Below are 17,955 nucleotides of genomic sequence, written 5' to 3' on the forward strand. Positions count from 1 at the left end.
ATATAACTTTCAGAATTTTTTTTTATAACTTTCTTGAAGGAATTTAAATAAATCTCAATTAAATTTGCACCAGAAATTAAGAGATGATGTGAAAATAGGATAAAGATGCTGCTGTGGCACAAATTCTTCCCACAGCATGTGAGTTCTGGCTTTGGAACCCAATCTAATCTGTAACTATTTTACAAAAAGCAAAAAAAAAACATAGCTGATCCGTATTTTCCAGTTGACTTTACAGTGACCCTGACGTGGCCACCAAAACAGTCACGTGTTGCCTAATCTAAAGAACCTCGGTGCGACCTCTGACCTTCAGGAGCTTAACCTCTGACCTGCTGCATGCTCAACGCCCTCAGGCACAGCTCACTGATAACACGCATGCACATGATCAGAACTCACCAGCTGTCTCTGTTTGGGAGGCAGCGCTGGCGGAGGGACGGGTTCGTGGACGGAGTCCGAGCTGCTGTAGGAATCGTTGAAGCCGTAAACCTCCTGGAAGCGCTTGTTCCTCCGCTGCTCGTAAATACTCTCGTTCTGAGGCGTCTGATAGAAGACGGACGGCTGCGGTTCAGAGTAATCCTCCACAAACTGCATGTACTGGAGGACTACAGAGAGAAAAGAGTCACACACGTGAAAGAGAGGCATTTTCTTGATTTCTATTAAAATAAATAAAAAAAACTACTGTATACTTTTATTTAAACCTATGAAAATGCAGACCCTGTTGTAAAATCATATAAAGTTGAAAATTACAGTAATAACATGAGAAAGAGAGAAGTTTTTGCATTTTTGTACTGAGAACTGACAGGCTTAAGTAATTTAATTTCTTGTAATGGTATTTTTTTTAAGTTTTGTGTGCTTCACTGGCATGACAAAAAGTATAAATGTTATTTATAAATCAGCGCAAATAAAGCAAAATAAGAAAATAGTGAAAATGGTAAAATAAAACTAAAATGTAAAAAATAAAATTAATAAAAAAAATACTAGGAAATTAAATGTATCAAATTAAATAGATATTAAATAAATAACTAATTAAATTAAATATTTTCTTTGAAAATAAAATGTTTAAAAAACATTTTATTTTTATTAATAAAAATATTTATTAAATACAATATTTATGTAATGCAGAACTATAGAGAGAAACATTTTAACGTGCAGTTAAATGTGCAAAAAAACAGGTATTTTTCTTGGTTTCTATTTTTGTATCACAATAATATATATATATATATATATATATATATATAAAACAATAACATTTTATTATAATTTAAATCAGCATAAAGACAATCCTATGTTGTATATATATAATACAATTTATAGTAATTACATGAGAAAGAGAGTATGATGAGAACTTAAGGTATAATTAATTTAATTGATAAAGACTTAATATTCAATTAACTGATTAATTGATTTGGCAATGCATAAAATCTTAAATGGCCCTAAAAAATGGGCTTCATTTTCTTCTCATGTTTTACGAAATATGACCCAGACATGTTTCTGGATGGTATTTCAAGAGACTCACTTAAAAATAAAAAAAATGTTAAAATACAAAAAAATTCTCTTACTCTGTTTGCCCTTCTTCTCTGGCAGCGGCGGCGGGCTGTCGGCATCTGTACACCGCGAGAGGTCGTCTCCTCCGTTGACCTGCGGCAGCGGTGACGCCGGCATCAGCAGCGGGAACGGTGGCGTCGGCTGCTCCTCTTCCGACAGGTTATCATAGTGCGATGGAAGGCGCTCGTAAAGAGGGTACGCCGTTATGATCGGCGCCGACCGCCGCTTCTTCTGCGGGAGGGCGGGGGGAAGCACGCTATTGGTCTGTCCGGTGTGAGGGGCGGGGTCCAGTACTCCAGGGAAGCCTGATTGGTGACGGGAGCGCTGAAACGCGGGTGGGCGGGGGCCTGGGCGGGGCTTAACGACTGAGACTCCCCGTGGCATTCTGGGAGAGGGCTCAGACTGCTGCCAGTGCCCGTCGGAAACGGTAAAGGCTCGGATACGGATAGATCCTGATGCAGGAAGTCGTAATCGGGATCATATCCCTCTATAGACAAAGAAAGAGAGGATTCACATCCTGGTAAGTGCTTAAAAATCTTCAACTTTTATTCGTAATAGTGTTTGCATACCTAGTGTTTCACAGCTAGTGTTGCGAGAGCACTGGCCGCTGTCTCGCTCCAGTGACGAGAGCTGCTCATCGGACTTGCTGAGTTTTCCCATACTGTTACAGGGGGACAGACGAGGTGAATCCCCGCCGTATGACTGGCTCCCACCAGAGAAACGCCTCTGCAGGAGATCCACGTCAAACTCCTGCTGCTTTAAACACAGAACATGCAACAAAAACTCAATTACCAAACAACGTGTATGTGGTTTTGAATGGCATGTCTTTATGATGAAGTTTTATGCTTTCTTATAATTGCATTTTTTTCTCAGCTTTATTGGCATGACAAAAACTGTACATTTGCATTACTAAAGCAGTGCAAATGAAACAAACTAACAATAGTGCAAATGGTAAAATATAATTAATATAAATCTAAAATAAAATGGATATAAATGAAAACTTATTAAAAATAAATTAAATTTTTTTTAATTAAATAAAATATTTAACAAAAATAATTTAATAGATTATGTGGTAGCATTACTTTTAATAACTAAATATTTTTGTTTTTTATGAATGATGTCATAGGTAATTAGGTCCTGAATTTTGATTGGTCGAAGCAGTGTTCCAGTCATGCTAAAATACATAATATAAAAATATCTATATTTGACTAGCACCTATAGAGAAAAACTATTGAACTTGTATTAAACTAATAAATGAATAGCCTGCTAATCAACAGTTTGACCAGCTAAGACCAGCAAAAGGATTTTTCAGCAAGATAAAAATGTTTTTTGAAAATGTGTCCTTAGTATTTCTATTTTTATTTCTTAAATCTGCTTTGAGCTCTCTCTTTTATTTTTTATTAATATTTAGAATTAGCTTTTATTTTCATATTTTCATTTTAATTTAATTTTGTTAACTGCTTTTTTAATATTTCTAAATAGTTAATTTTTATTTCACATTTACTTCTCATCTCATCTACTATTATTTTTTTTATTTTATTTCAGCTTTATTTCAATTAACAAAAATGTTTTTTAATAGTAATAGTTAATGATACGAACACGGATCCAAACACCATTCAATATTACACACTTCACTTTCAAGTTAAGAAATCAGCATTAGGGTTGTTGTTGTGGTAAAAAAAATAAATAAATCAATAATCAGGATCAGGCCATCTCAGAGAGGTCAAAGGTCAAGGGTCGTGCTCAGGTGCTGTACCTGTCTCAGAGCTCCAGGAGGCAGGTTGAGACCACATGGGACTCGACTCATCGGCGCTACCACGGCAACACGTGTGGGGGAGGGGGCCGACTGTCGCTTCTTGGGAGGCAGAGCGGGCGGGCTACAGCACAGTATGCAGAAATATGCAAATGAGCTCACAAGTATGAAACAAATAATGTAACAAGGTCAAACGAAACGAGCACAGACAGTCTACACACAGTTAGTGAGGGTCTAGCCTGGAATTTAATTGGACACACGCACACAAACACTAACACACACATAGAAGTAGCACAGCAGTGGAATGTGTGGGCGGTGAGTTCAGATCTTGGGTTTCCCTGACGATTCTTTACACTTCAATGAAGCTCTAGCAGGTAACCATGGAAACATTAGAATAAACTAATCATAGAACACCCAGTGGGAGGGATTAGAGCGGGATGCAGCGCTAGTCAACAATCCTGATGGAATGCACAGGATTCCATTTGGAATTTTTGGAATAATTTGCATAAAGGATCCAAATGGGAATCAATTAGAATCTTCAAAGGACTGAATTAAATTACAACTGGATAAACAGAAATTAAGAGTTTTAGAATACTGTCAAAATTTTTTTAAATCGGTTATCATTTACCCTCCAAACCTGCATGAGTTTCTTTCTTCTGTTGAGCACAAAAAATGATATTTTGAAGAATGTTGGCAACCAAAACAGTTGATGGTAACCATTGACTTCCATAGTATTTCTTTTTCTCTACTATGGTGGTCAATGACTACTGTAAACTGTTTGGTTACCAATACTTTTTGTGCTCAACAGAAGAAAGAAAGGTTTGAGGTTGAGTAAATGATGACAAATGTTTCATTTTTGGGTGAGCTATCCCTTTAATGGAGTTGTTTTATTTGAAAGATTCTGAAAAAATATTTTATGATGCACTAAAGGAGCATCTCATTCTATTGAGAATTACAATAATCCTATTGGGACTAAAACTGAAACTAAAACCATTAAAAAAATAAATAATTCAATACTTGAAATAAAATAAACTAACTGAAATAAAGTAAAATAAAAACTTATTTCAGCCAGTTGCCAAGGTAACATTTCTCATCTTCATTTAGTTTAACTTGATGTATTAAAATAACAAACTAAAAATGTAATAAATTAATAAAAACTACATAAAAAAAAAGAAAAAAATGACAAAAACACATGACAAAATTACTAAAATCTTAAGAAAGATTAAAATGAAAATGGAAAATATAAAAATAAAAAACTGAATAAAAATATTAAAATCTATAATAGCATTGATGATACTAAAAAAATTTGGTGTAGAAACGATGTTCACTCAAAAATTGCTCGTAAATTTCACCAAAAAATGACAAAGAAATGGTAACATGTTGAATTAAATGTAAAATTTTGAAGTAGAAAGAAAAAGTATTTTCTTGTAAAAACGTACTCTAATAACTTTTTTTTTCCAGCTTCAAAAAACAAACAAGCAAACAAACAAAAAAACACTTTTTTTTTTTACAGTGTATGCGTTCTAAAATATTCCCATTATGATCCTGCAAATTATTCTAGAAATTCCAACAGAAATTCCATTCACGTTCTTTAAGGATTTACAGACTAGTCTTCATTGGTCAGCCATGCAAATTCACTGCAGTCAGGTTTTCCTCTGATTGGCCCGTCACTCTGCAACGTGTAATCCAAGTGGACGCACACTGCCACACAACCACATGCAGGTAAGTGCCGCGTCCAATCAGGGAGGCCGCGGGGCGCAACTGTGTGATGTCAAAATGCACACAGAGAACACCATTGGCTAACATACGTTTCCATCGCCGTGGCCCTTCGCTGCCCGGCAACAGGATCAGAGCACAACTGCATCCTGTTCCTGTCCCAGGACAACCAAACGATCACAGAGTACAGAGAAAGAGGATGAACAAACGATTCCAGAGAAATAACACACAAAAATGGATGAAAATGCAGGAAGAAAAGAATGATGTGTGATTGAAAGACACAAAGATTGATAGAAAAACAGAAACAGTGGTTGAAAGAATCACACAGTATATAACAAGCTCAACAGACACACAGACGTTAATTACAGCAGATGCTATGCTGAATTTTACACAAATGAAAACGAGGCTGTGAGGGATGGAAGTACAGTTTGTTCAATATTTCGCACTGAAAGCACCGAAACATTGGCTGATACTGATGCAAAATGATGCAAAATTGAGTGCAGGTGGCTGATGGCCGATAAAACGCCATTATATATTAAAATATTAGAGACACACTGCTAATAGGTTTGATATTGCCAATAAAATTGGTTAATTTATTTATTTGTTGACTAGTATGCACAATATTATTATTATTATAAAGCAGGGTATTCTACTTCAGAGGTTAGTGATGAACGATTTAGTTGTTTCTAAAAGCAGAAAAAAATTATTTAAAAAAAGAGTTATGCATATGGATAACTAGACATTTAAAAAAATAACTTATTTAAAAATGGCTATAATATAAAGTATTAAAATATTTAAAAATATAATTATATACAATAATAATGAGATGTGCATTACATATCAACATAAAATTAAATGAACATTTATTTGGCATAATATTACCTGAATTGAACTTGACATTGAAAATTGTAAGTTGAAAAATCATATTAAAAAAATCCCTAAATATTAGTCAATTTGTTGGTGCAGTATTAATTTAAATTGTGTTTACACAAATTTCCATTGCAAAAACTACAAAAAAAAAATAAAAATAAAATAAAAATAATATTGAGAATTAAATGTGACCTGCAGAAGTGTGATATTTTGAACAAAATACAGCTCTGAACTATAGCCTTGTTTTCACTGATATCGAATTAAATATGCCATGTACTCTGACTTCTCATCAGGTTACTCACAACCAGCCATATTTCCCCTTTGTAGAAAGTGTGTATGATGCTTATTTTACTCCTACATGTCTCTTATATAGTTCAGTCGCTTATCACAGACAAAAAGGAAACGGAAAAACAAACTTCTGCTTCGGAAGCCAAGCGCCACCGAGAGAGGATGCTGTTGAATGTGTGTGTGTGTATCGAATGTGTTCTCATTCAAATATATTTAGATGCTTGTGGAAAAAAAGCAGATGTGGGAAATTACCATCACTAAAGATACTACATACTGCATCTGCCTAGTACACGCTAACATACTTCCTGAGTATACACTACAGCACATACTAACTACCGCACACTAAAGTATACTTGATGTTCACCTCATCAATGCATCCTACGCAGTAAGGAATGCAGAAAGGAAACAGTGAGGTATCAAATAATTTGGGACACAACCAATATGAAGGCCTGTTTGGAATGGCATACTGAACTAATATTCACTATCTTATTCAATATGTGTTCTGGGCAACTTTCTGTATGCATGGAATTCTTCCACGAGCTACTACATTTACGAGAAAGCAATCCCACAATGCAACAAGCTCAATCTTTTGATTTCAAGTGTGAAAAATGAACTCAAAAGTAATATCTACTTTTTAAAAATGTTTTGAGAAACATTTCACTTTAAGAAAAAGTTGCTTTTTGAGTTTTCTGAACCCACAAACAACAACAATTTCCAAAGCCACGCCCCCTCACCTGTGCTCTGCCAGTTTAACTCCTGGCAGAGGAGGTTTGGGCGGAGCAACCTCTTCCTCTGACATGTCAGTCAAACTGTCAGTGGGCGTGACAATGGGCGTGGTCTTACTCAGGATCGCCTTCTCTCGTTCAGTTAGAGGATTTTCACACACACTGAGATAGAGAGACAAACATTATTAACTATCACTATGCAAAATGGGTAAATTAATTTTGGCCTTTATGACTGTACCTCTCAGTTTTGACCACAGGAGGTACTGGTTTGTTGGGGGACGTCGGGGACGGTTGCTCCTGTTTCTCTATAGTGAGTTTCACCAGCTCCTGTTACAAACACACACCCTAGGGTTATAAATATGCCTGTGTTGTTTTAACCTTGTTACAAATGCACTTTTCATCGCCTCACCTTCACACCATCCAGCACAGCTTTGATCACCGTGGTGACGGTTGTCACAGTGTCCTTGTCGTCGAGGTCGATGCCCTCCAGCATCACCTGGTCGGACCAGCGAATGAGATTCGCCAAACTCTGATAGACGCAGTTATGACAGGAGGACACTGCCGAGCTACGGTTACAGAAAGGGATTTTAATATAGGAAAAAAGGAAAGAGAGCTGCATGCAAAGAAAACCATGGTATTACCATGGTACATGTCGAAATACCATGTTAATATTGTTTTGTTAGTGCTGGTACACTCACCTGTGCTGTATCCGAGCCTCTACTTGCATCAGAGGCAATATGGCCTCCAATACTTTACTAGCCGAACCAGGAAGCATCTGCAAAACTTTCGTATCGACGTTCATCTTGTCCACAATCGTCTTAAAGTAACGTAGAGCACTCACCACCTCCTTCTCCTGTTCCTCCAATCGACTCACCTTCTGTTAGAAGACAGGAAGGAAAGTTGATTTTTGTGGTGACAGAGCAGCAATAGACTTACTGTACTGAGTTGAAACAGAGCAGTAGTGGTGTTATTCTACAGATACGAAGCTGTGATTTAAACTTTACAGGCATATAGCTGCAGTAGAGCTACTTTACAACTTAAAGCATACAGTTAATGTTTGCTGATAGAGCGGCACTAGAATTGCTGTAGAGTTAAGTGGTTATATAGTTCATTTGTACTGATGTAGAGGGGTAGTAAGGTTACTGTGGAGTTCTAAGGCTGTAAAGTTGATATTTACAGTGATAGAGCGGCAATAGATTTACTGTACTGTAGAACTAAGAGCAGCAGTAGGGTTATTCTACAGCTAAGAAGGTGTGGAGATAATCTTTACAGAGACAGAGCTTCAGTAGAGCTATTGTAGAACTTTAAGCGTAAAGTTAATGTTCACAGACAGTTGCAATAGTTAAAAGGTTATACAGTTAATGTGTACTGATGTAGAGGGGTAGTAGGGTTACTGTAGAGTTTTGAGTGTGGAAAGTTCATGTTTACTGTAGTAGAGCAGCAGTAGATTTACTACAGAATTGAGAGTAGAGATTTAATGTTCACAGACATAGAGTGATCGTAGAGTCACTGCACAGTTCAGAGAGTTGTGTTTAGAGTTACGGTAGAGGTAGGAGAGTGGAAAGTTCATGTTTACTGTGGTTGAGCAGCAGATTTACTGTAGATTTGAGAGTACTGTACATTAATTAGAAATGATGGAAAATTGATGTTTTTATTGATAAAGCAGCAATAGAGCTACTGTAGAGTTGAGATAGAGCAGCAGTGGAGTTATTTTACTGACAAGAAGGTGTGGAGATAATCTTTACAGAAATAGAGCTGCAGTAGAGATACTGTAGAACTTAAAGCGTTCGGTTAATGTTTACAGACAGCGCGGCACTAGAGTTGCTGTAGAGTTAAGAGGGTAATAGGGTTATTGTAGAGTTCTGAGGGTTAAAATTAATGTGTACTGTTGTAGAGCGGAAGTAGATTTCCTATAAATGTAAAGTTGATATTTGCAGTGATAAAGCGGCTACAGAGTTATTATAGAGTTGAGGTAGAGCAGCAGTAGATTTACTGCAGAATTAAGAGTAAAGAGTTAATATTCACTGATATAGAGCGACTGTAGAGTTACTGTACAGTTGAGAGGGTTGTATTTACAGTTACTGTAGAAGTTGGAGGGAGGAAAGTTAATGTTTACTGTGGTAGAGCAGCAGTAAATTTACTCCAGAATTGTGAGCAGAGAGTTACGTAAAATTCATTGATATAGAGCGACTGTAGAGTTACTGTACAGTTGAGAGGGTTTTGTTTAGAGTTACGGCAGAAGCAGGATGGTGTAAAGATAATGTTCACTGTGGCAGAGCAGCACTAGATTTACTGCATAATATGCATTGATATAGAGCGACTGTTGATTTATTGCATAGCTGAGAGGTTTGCATTTACAGTTAATGTAGAAGTTGGAGAGAGGAATGTTAATGTTTTCTGTGGTAGAGAAGTAAATTTACTCCAGAATTGTGAGTAGAGAGTTACGTAATATTCATTCATATAGAGCGACTGTAGAGTTACTGTACAGTTGACAGGATTGTGTTTAGAGTTAGGGTAAAGTTCTGTGGGTGGAAAGTTAATGTTCACTGTGGTACAGCAGCACTAGATTTACTGCAGAATTGAGAGTAAAGAGATAATCATTGATATAGAGTGACTGTAGAGTTACTGTACAATTGAGAGGGTTGTATTTAGTTATGGTAGAGTTAGAAGGGTGGAAAGTTCATGTTTACTGTGGTAGAGCATCAGCAGATTTACTCTAGATTTGTGAGTAGAGAGTTACGTAATATTCATTAATATAGAGCGACTGTAGAGTTACTGTACAGTTGACAGGATTGTGTTTAGAGTTAGGGTAAAGTTCTGTGGGTGGAAAGTTAATGTTCACTGTGGTAGAGAAGCAGTAGAGTTACTATAGAATTTGAAGGGTGGATAGTTAGTGTGTATTAATGTAGAGTAACTGTAGAACTCATAGGGAGTGGATAGAGTTGCTCTACCTTGTTGACAGGTTTCTCTGGAGTCGTCACCGTAGGCTCTGGCTGGAGTTGTTTGCTTTTCTTAGATGGAGTTCGTTTAATCTTCGGGGAATGAAATTTCATCAATTTCATCGTGAAAGAGGAGAGGTGAGACTTCTGGGATTCTGAAAAAAACAAAACAAAGGATAAATTCACAAGATAAGCAAACAAAAAGGAATAAAAAATAAGATGACAGATACATTTAGAGGGATGATCTATCACTGAAAGAGGAGGGTGGGAATGGGATATTTACAACCTGTAATCAATGCAAGATCAGAGTCAATTTATATAATCAACACAATTAAACTATACAAATAAACATACACAAGCCTCGGTGTGGCGATAAACATCACCAAACAAACGTGCTCCCACAGGCAATTACATATTCTAGAATCCCTGTCTGTGGGGTTTTATCATAATTGGAATTTTATAGGCCATAATTATAGAGAGAAAGAGAGAGAGACACTGCACACACAAGCAGCTGGTGTCTTAATTTATCCCCATGTTCAAAGAAAGATCTGCTGTTAAAAAAATACTCTCACATGCTCAATTCCCATTCACATTAACACAAACCAAGCTGTACAGCTCATTTAGAAATCGTTATGATTACGACATCACAACACTGAGACCATTAACACATGACTGCCTACATTTACACAACAATTACTCAGTATTTAGGAACTTCAGCCCATTGTGATAAACAACAGTGTGATGTATGGCACTTTGGAGTGTTTATCCAATCATAATAGAGGTTGAATTCTTAAAGGTACAGAAGCAAAACAGACTGTTTAAAGATAAAAGTGTGTAATTTCTGCATGACTACCATTACCAAACAAAATAGTCAGAGAAGGCGGAATATGGTCATGAAAGAATTGTGTACTTTGTCTAGAGACCCTAAGTACATACACACACTCTCAAAACACATTTGACCTCTGACCCCTCTTGAGAAAAAACACTAGACACAGCAGTGCGTGTGATTTGGGGGGACAAAAATGCAGGAAATTACATGTCATGTGTGTTTTGGTGTGTATATTGAAAGCCATTGTTGCAGAAAAGGGCTCTGCCTTTCCGTTCAGAGTGTGCTCAAAACAATGCCTTCTGGGTAAAACGGAAAAGTCGTATTGTAACTAACATGGGTGTAGCCATTATGCTCTAATACACCCACTACAACTCTTAATTACCCTCACTCACACGCATGCATGGTGGGCATATTAAGGCCTGTAGGCTGAAAGGAAAAGCAGTGGAGCGTGGGTAATGTAGTATTTTAACTGTAACCACTACTAAAATCCATACTACAGATCCATATTACACACCAGCACTCACCAGTCAACCTCTACAATACAATAATGAGTGTGTAAGTGGGTGTGTCACACAAAGTTAATGTAGTTATGACTCAGACCTATTATTGTGTAATTTAAAGGATGATTTTACATGCAGTGATGAATAACAACCAGCATTATTTTAGTATCATTATAGTTTTTGTTAATATTGTTAATATTTTTTATTTTCAGTTTTCATTTAAAATGTAAAGTTTCAGTCACTGTTTTTTTTTTAATTATTATTTTGTTAGAAATGTTATTTTCATTCTTCAACTTAAACTAAATAAAAATAAGAAATACATTCTTGGCAACTAGCTGAAATAAAATAAGTTTAAGTTGTTTAGATTTTATTTTATTTCAGTTAACATTTATTTTATTTCAAAACGTGATGTTTTTATGGTTTTAGTTTTAGTTAACTCGAATAACCCTATTAACAACCACCAGAATCGACAGATGCACGCAGAGCACTACCTACTAATTTTTGAAAGTAGTATGTAGCATGCATAGAATGCCTAGATGACCTACTACATTTGACAAAATGTGCAGTATGCAACCAGAGCATGAATACTCTATCCCACAATGCAAAGTGCTGCACTTGACCTTCCATGTCCAGTGTGATAGATGAACCAGAAGTGGCATCAATCTGATTCATCATTTGATCTGAGTGCCAAAAATTATGATTTTTTTGACAAAACTGTATTAAAGGCACAATATGTAAGATTTTTTTATTAAAATATCCAAAAACCACTAGAACAGTGTTATATATTTTGCTGACTTGTGTACTTGCATTATCCCAAATGTTTCGAAGAATGTTTAAATCCAGAGAAATAAGCAATTTTAAGTAGAGACACGGACCGTGTCCATATGTGTCATTGTGTCGCCTGCTAATGACGTCATAACCCCTCGATTTCCGGTTTTGTTTTGTAGAAAACATGGAAACACCAAAGACACTTTAATATGTTATGCGTTTTAATAGAGCGGTGACGACCGCACAGAGTAGCATTATAACAGAACTTTCAAATGTATCTAGTATGATAAAACAGCGCTGCTTTACCCCACATACGCACGACCGGAAGGAGCGGAAGCAGTCGACTGTGGCATAATAAAAGCTCCGCTGCTTTCGAGCCGTGTGTCACGCTCGTTCAGCGGCCTCGTTTCGCTTCGACGGCTTTCAGCCTCACCCTGCTTCATTCTACTACGTTAATAAATCATTAGCTCATCCGTGAACATGATTTCTGCCCGAGTCCCGTCGGATTGCATCGGCTGTGGGGATGAAGACGACAACTCCCATGATTCCACACCCAGTCACGGCGTCATCAAACTACGCCTTTGTCTATTTGTTTATTTTGAATACGCGCCCTCTAATGGCGAAAATTACATATTGTGCTTTTAAATATAATATCAGACAAGACAACCGGACGCCACTCACTGAATTAAAGATGCAATGTGTCATGCACCAACAGAAATGCTTGTTGTATACTACATAGTGTTTCACATATTATAAAAAAACAGATGCCATTAAGCCATTAAGCAATGCCATTAAGAATAAGCAACAAAAAAAATCATCACACAAAACAAAAATTTACATGCATTTTTACATGCATTATTTTGGCAATACATTTACATTTTTGCATTTGGCAAACGCTTTTATCCAAAGCGATAAACATTGCAAACAAAATCTCAAACCAGTTTCTAAACTCTTAATGGTTTAGTTGATTAAAACTAGAAATAATTAGTGTAAAACATCAGAAAGCACTGGATCAACAAGATTTGATCTACAAAACACATCTCTCATTAACATGACAACAAATTACTGTATATTAAGTAGGGTTGGGTATTGTTTGGTTTTTTTTCGATACCGGTGCCAAATCGATACTTTTAAAATGGTTCCGGTGCCTAAACGGTGCCTGAACCGATACTTATTAAAAAAATAAATAAATAAAAATTCCCCCAAAGATGATGAATTGGCCATTAGCACTATAAACACGATGTCTGTTTAATTCATACTGGACGCCAGAGGGAAGTTTAGCTTTAGGCATTTTAATTTAAGCATGTTTAGCTTAGTTAACGGAAGGCTACCACCTGCTGCCATCAGTAGTGGTCGACCGATATTGTTTTTTTGACAGCCGATGCCGATGCCAATATCTTGGAAAGCCGGGTGGCCGATGGCCGATATAATTGTATTTATTTTCATTCATATTTAAGAAATGTGAAATAATTTGAAAATGGATTAAAAAATAATTTAGTAAAATAAACATACTTATACTTTAGATGACAAAGTAACAAATAAATAAATATTTTTTATAATTTTATAATTAAAAAGGAAGTAAACTGTAACCAACAGAGCACTCAATATTCTGGTAAGTTTGTGTGCATTGGGAATCATATTTTTTCAAATAAAGCCAAGGTAACACTCATTACACACATCATACATAGCCTACAGCACACAGTGAAAATGACATGAATATGACAGTGGGCAAGTGCAGCATAATTTGAAATCACAAATTTATGTTTAAAGCATTCAATCTGCACGGACCGAAAGTCAACCAGAGAACACGCGATCATGCAGGGCACATGCACACTTCACAAGATCTCACAACTGGATTCGACTAAGTTTGCAAGGTTTGTGAAATTTAATTCAGTTCTATCGGATTATTAGACAGACTTCTGTCCATATTAGACAGAACTGAACGATGCCAGCGAACAGGGAGAATGTGAGCACTATGTGCTCAGGCGCTGCCGCACTCAGTGCCGTCAAAATAAAAGTCCCGCCTCGAACGCATCGGCCAAACAGAAAAACTTATCGGCCGATGATTTCCCGAGGTGTGCTTTTAAGTCGGAATGTGAAAACAACATGGACACTCGCGTTACTACAAAGATTTGTTGGATTTGTATTATTAGAGATTTCTGACTTGAGTTCACGTGCATTTTCTCAGTCGGGAAATTATTTTTCACGTGCGGTGCCGGTGATGATGCTGCTTACGTCCGTTTCGGAGAACCAGATGACAAATATTTCAATCGATAGCTCAGGCATGGCACCCAAATGAGGCACCGAAATCTGCGTTCTGATTCGGTCGGTTCTAGTACATACTGGTTACATAGGTACCGGTGCCATACCGGTACCAGGTTTCGGTACCCAACCCTAACATTAAGTTAAAAGCACAATTTTTGGTTTAGTGCATATGTTAATCTTTAGCAACTATTATTGTTGCAATTTGTTTGTTCATTATTATAACTAGAACTGTCGCTGTCTTAGCTGACAAATAACTGTGGTTAATTTAATTTCCTTTTTTGTTGACACTTGCAGTATAAGCTTAATACACATGCATCTAAAACATTAAAATCATACATTTTATTGCATGTTTCATTAAGGCAAATATTGATAGGAATAGAATGACATGAATAATAATATTTTACATATGAAAAACTTCCAAGTTTCAAGTGCACTATTATGACAGTTATTACAAATACCTGTGATTAGATTTGGAAAGATGCAACAATTGTGGCAGGCCTAATTGAGATGCATTATGGGTAACCCTGAAGCTGTGCTTTAAGTCTGAGTAAATGACTCTGTCAATCAAGTTCCACTTAATGCAGAACATTTCAACAGACAGGCTCATGTATTGCTCTGAACTCTAGCACACTTTCCTCCCTCATTCCGCCCGAGGGAGTGTTTTCACTGTCTTTAATGGAATGCTGATAATATAGATTGACGGAAAAACAGAGAGGGAGGCATCAGATATTAGCTACGTCCTTCAAACCATGTCCATCACAGACTAATGAACACACGTGTCTAAACACATGGGCAGTCACTAGAAAAATGAATTCAGGAATAGGAAGCCACGCCTAAATACTGCATCACTTCCTGTCCAGCGACCCCATGGCAGCAGACTGCATCGCCTGATCTCCGGTTCGGCATGTGAATAAGAAAGTACGCACATACAATTACTCCCAACTCCTAACTCCTGTCACCTGTAGGTCACAGCCACCACTTCCTGCTTTAGCCTCAGACCAACCCATCAACTTCCTGTCTGGCTCCAGTGAACAGGAGCACTTCCTGTGCTGCCCATCCTCTTTACAACAAAGAATGCTGACCTCTGGAACACTGAGTCATACGCACGCACGCACACACACGCACACACACACACACACACACACACCTCACATTATGAATTTGGGAAGTGCTTATTTTTGTTTTTTAAACCACAAAATAAAATATTTCAGTTGTAAATATACAATATTTTTTCACATATTACATTATTATTAACAGTTTTTTTTTTTGAAACAGTGCTTTCTAAGGACAAAATAATTCCTAGTAATCACATTTAGAGATAGTAATTTCAATAAAGCCCTAAATATAAGTCTTTAATATTAGTAAGTTTGTTGCCTTTGAAACTTCACAAGCGATTCAATGGTAGATACAGATTCAACACTTAATAAATACAAACATTTAATACAATTCAACTTAGAGAAAAAAAAAGACTAAATAATATTGTATTTACATAACCCTATAAAAGATTCCTTAACTGTACTCGTGTACTTACAAAACATATCCCTCAAAGGTCGTCATCTTTTAGTATAACACAAATACAATAAAAATACAAAAATGCTAATACTAGTACTAGTTAATGCGTTTATTAACCTTTGTTATTTTTTTAGTTAACAATAAAAAAAAAATGAATACGTTTTTCCCTTATCATTTTGCAAAACAAGCCTTTCAAAGTCTGTCCTAATAAAAAATAATTGTCTCTTAAAGTATAATACAAATACAATAAAATACAAAAACTAACTAAAAATGAGCAAAATATTTTTTGCAGCATTTATTAATCTATGTTTAATTTTTATTTATTAGTCAGAAACAAAACAAGTCCTTCAGTCTGTCCTAATAAAAACTGTTGTCTATTAAAGTATAATAAACATACAAAAACTATGATAACTAACCCAAAAAAACTTTAAACTTATACCAAAAAACTTATACAGGATAACTAATAATAATAATTAACTAATTTAAATAATGTATCAATATGGTGACATACATTTTGAATTCAAGATATTTAGAAAATATACACATTTATAAATAAAACATGAAATGATGTCTATGAATGTGAAGTCTCTCTATGCAAGTTTCAGAAACAGTGAGTACAAATCATAATTAGTTTAAAAGGGATACAGATACTGACGGGTAAGATTCAGAATCACCTGCACATGAATGTAAATGTGCAATATGATCTTCTTAACATGGTCTTGTGAGAGTGAGCGTTTCAGATGTAGGCATGAATCTACCCACACAATCCAACAGGAAACGCTATCAAGCGAGTCATAAACGAGCTGTGAAGACGAGAGGAGGAGGAGGAGGAGGTGAAGTGGGTTACTGGAGCAGACGTGATGTGCAGAGACTTACTCAAGTGAAAAAACACGAGTGTGCCGCCAGCCGAAGAGCAGCAGACAGCGCAGAGATGACTTATCTGAACACGCTTACTAACCCCACTCAGACGTGTGTGTGTGTGTTAGATTCAGGAAAGACAGTCTCTGTTTTCACATGACAAATGCAAACACATTCCCTAAATGAAGCATCATCCTTCATACACAGACACACAGCAGGGCTTCAAACTGAATACACATGAACTGAAGATACAAAACTTTCATTTTCATGTCACAAGGTTGTTAAGTAGCAAACATGCTTCTAAAATTCAATTCAAGTCCACAAACTTGTTCAAACAATCAATTCATTAATTGCATCACTCAAAAATGTTCACTGAACTCTCTGCGTGGCATTGTAAATGTTTTAGAAATATGTATTGCTATATTGGTGCGTACAAAATAAAGATTTAATATAATTATTACATTAATTTAGTGCAAAAGCAGTGTGCAAAACATGCTTGGATTATTTCTAACAAAATTTTAACAATTTTTTCTTTAAACATTCTAATACTTGATATCAATGTATGTTTGGAACAAAACTGTGGAAACAGTGATACATTTTATTCATGATTTGTTGATGAACAGAGTTCAAAAGAACAGCACTTATTTGAAATAGAAATCCTTTTGTAACAATTTAAACAAAAATTTAACTGTCACTTTTGATCAATTTAACGTGTCTTTGTTGAATAAAAGTGTTATTTTTTGAATGGTAATCTTTTGAATGGTAACGTATAAATCATGGTATGTATAAAATATGAAGCAGCTGTTTTCAACATTGATAATAATCAGAAATGTTTCTCGAGCAGCAAATCAGCATATTAGAATGATTTCTGATAGATCATGTGACACTGAAGACTGGCGTAATGATGCTGAAAATACAGCTTTGATCACAGAAATAAATTACATTTTACAATATATTCACATAGAATATTCACATATTTTAAATTGCAATAATATTTCACAATGTTACTGTGTAGTACTGTATTTTTTATCAAATAAATGCAGCCTTGGCGAGCAGAAGATATTTCTTTCAAAAACATAAAATTGTACTATGTATGCGGCAATATAAAAAAAAAAAAAAGAAATAATAAATATCAATATACATGCTAAATATTCAAAAAAAGACGTTTTTAAATCTATTTTTATCTGTGTTTATTTATATGGCTCAGCCATGATTAAACACACAGGCGTCATCCTCTGATCTAGAGTTCCACATTCCATCAAACAAACGCTCTGGTCCTGATCTATTTCTGCTCTTCTGCTTTACGCAATATCACACACACACACACACACACACACACACACACACACACACACACACACACACACACACACACACACACACACACACA

At 36.0% G+C, this 17,955-nt stretch overlaps 1 pseudogene; it reads right to left on the reverse strand.

Moving 5' to 3' along the window:
* The window catches only part of LOC107675743 (rap guanine nucleotide exchange factor 1-like), a 46,562-nt pseudogene that overhangs the window by 24,256 nt on the left and 4,351 nt on the right, over positions 1 to 17,955 (reverse strand).

This window comes from Sinocyclocheilus anshuiensis, unplaced genomic scaffold (assembly GCF_001515605.1).
Source record: "Sinocyclocheilus anshuiensis isolate Anshui unplaced genomic scaffold, SAMN03320099.WGS_v1.1 scaffold708, whole genome shotgun sequence".
NCBI lineage: Eukaryota > Metazoa > Chordata > Actinopteri > Cypriniformes > Cyprinidae > Sinocyclocheilus > Sinocyclocheilus anshuiensis.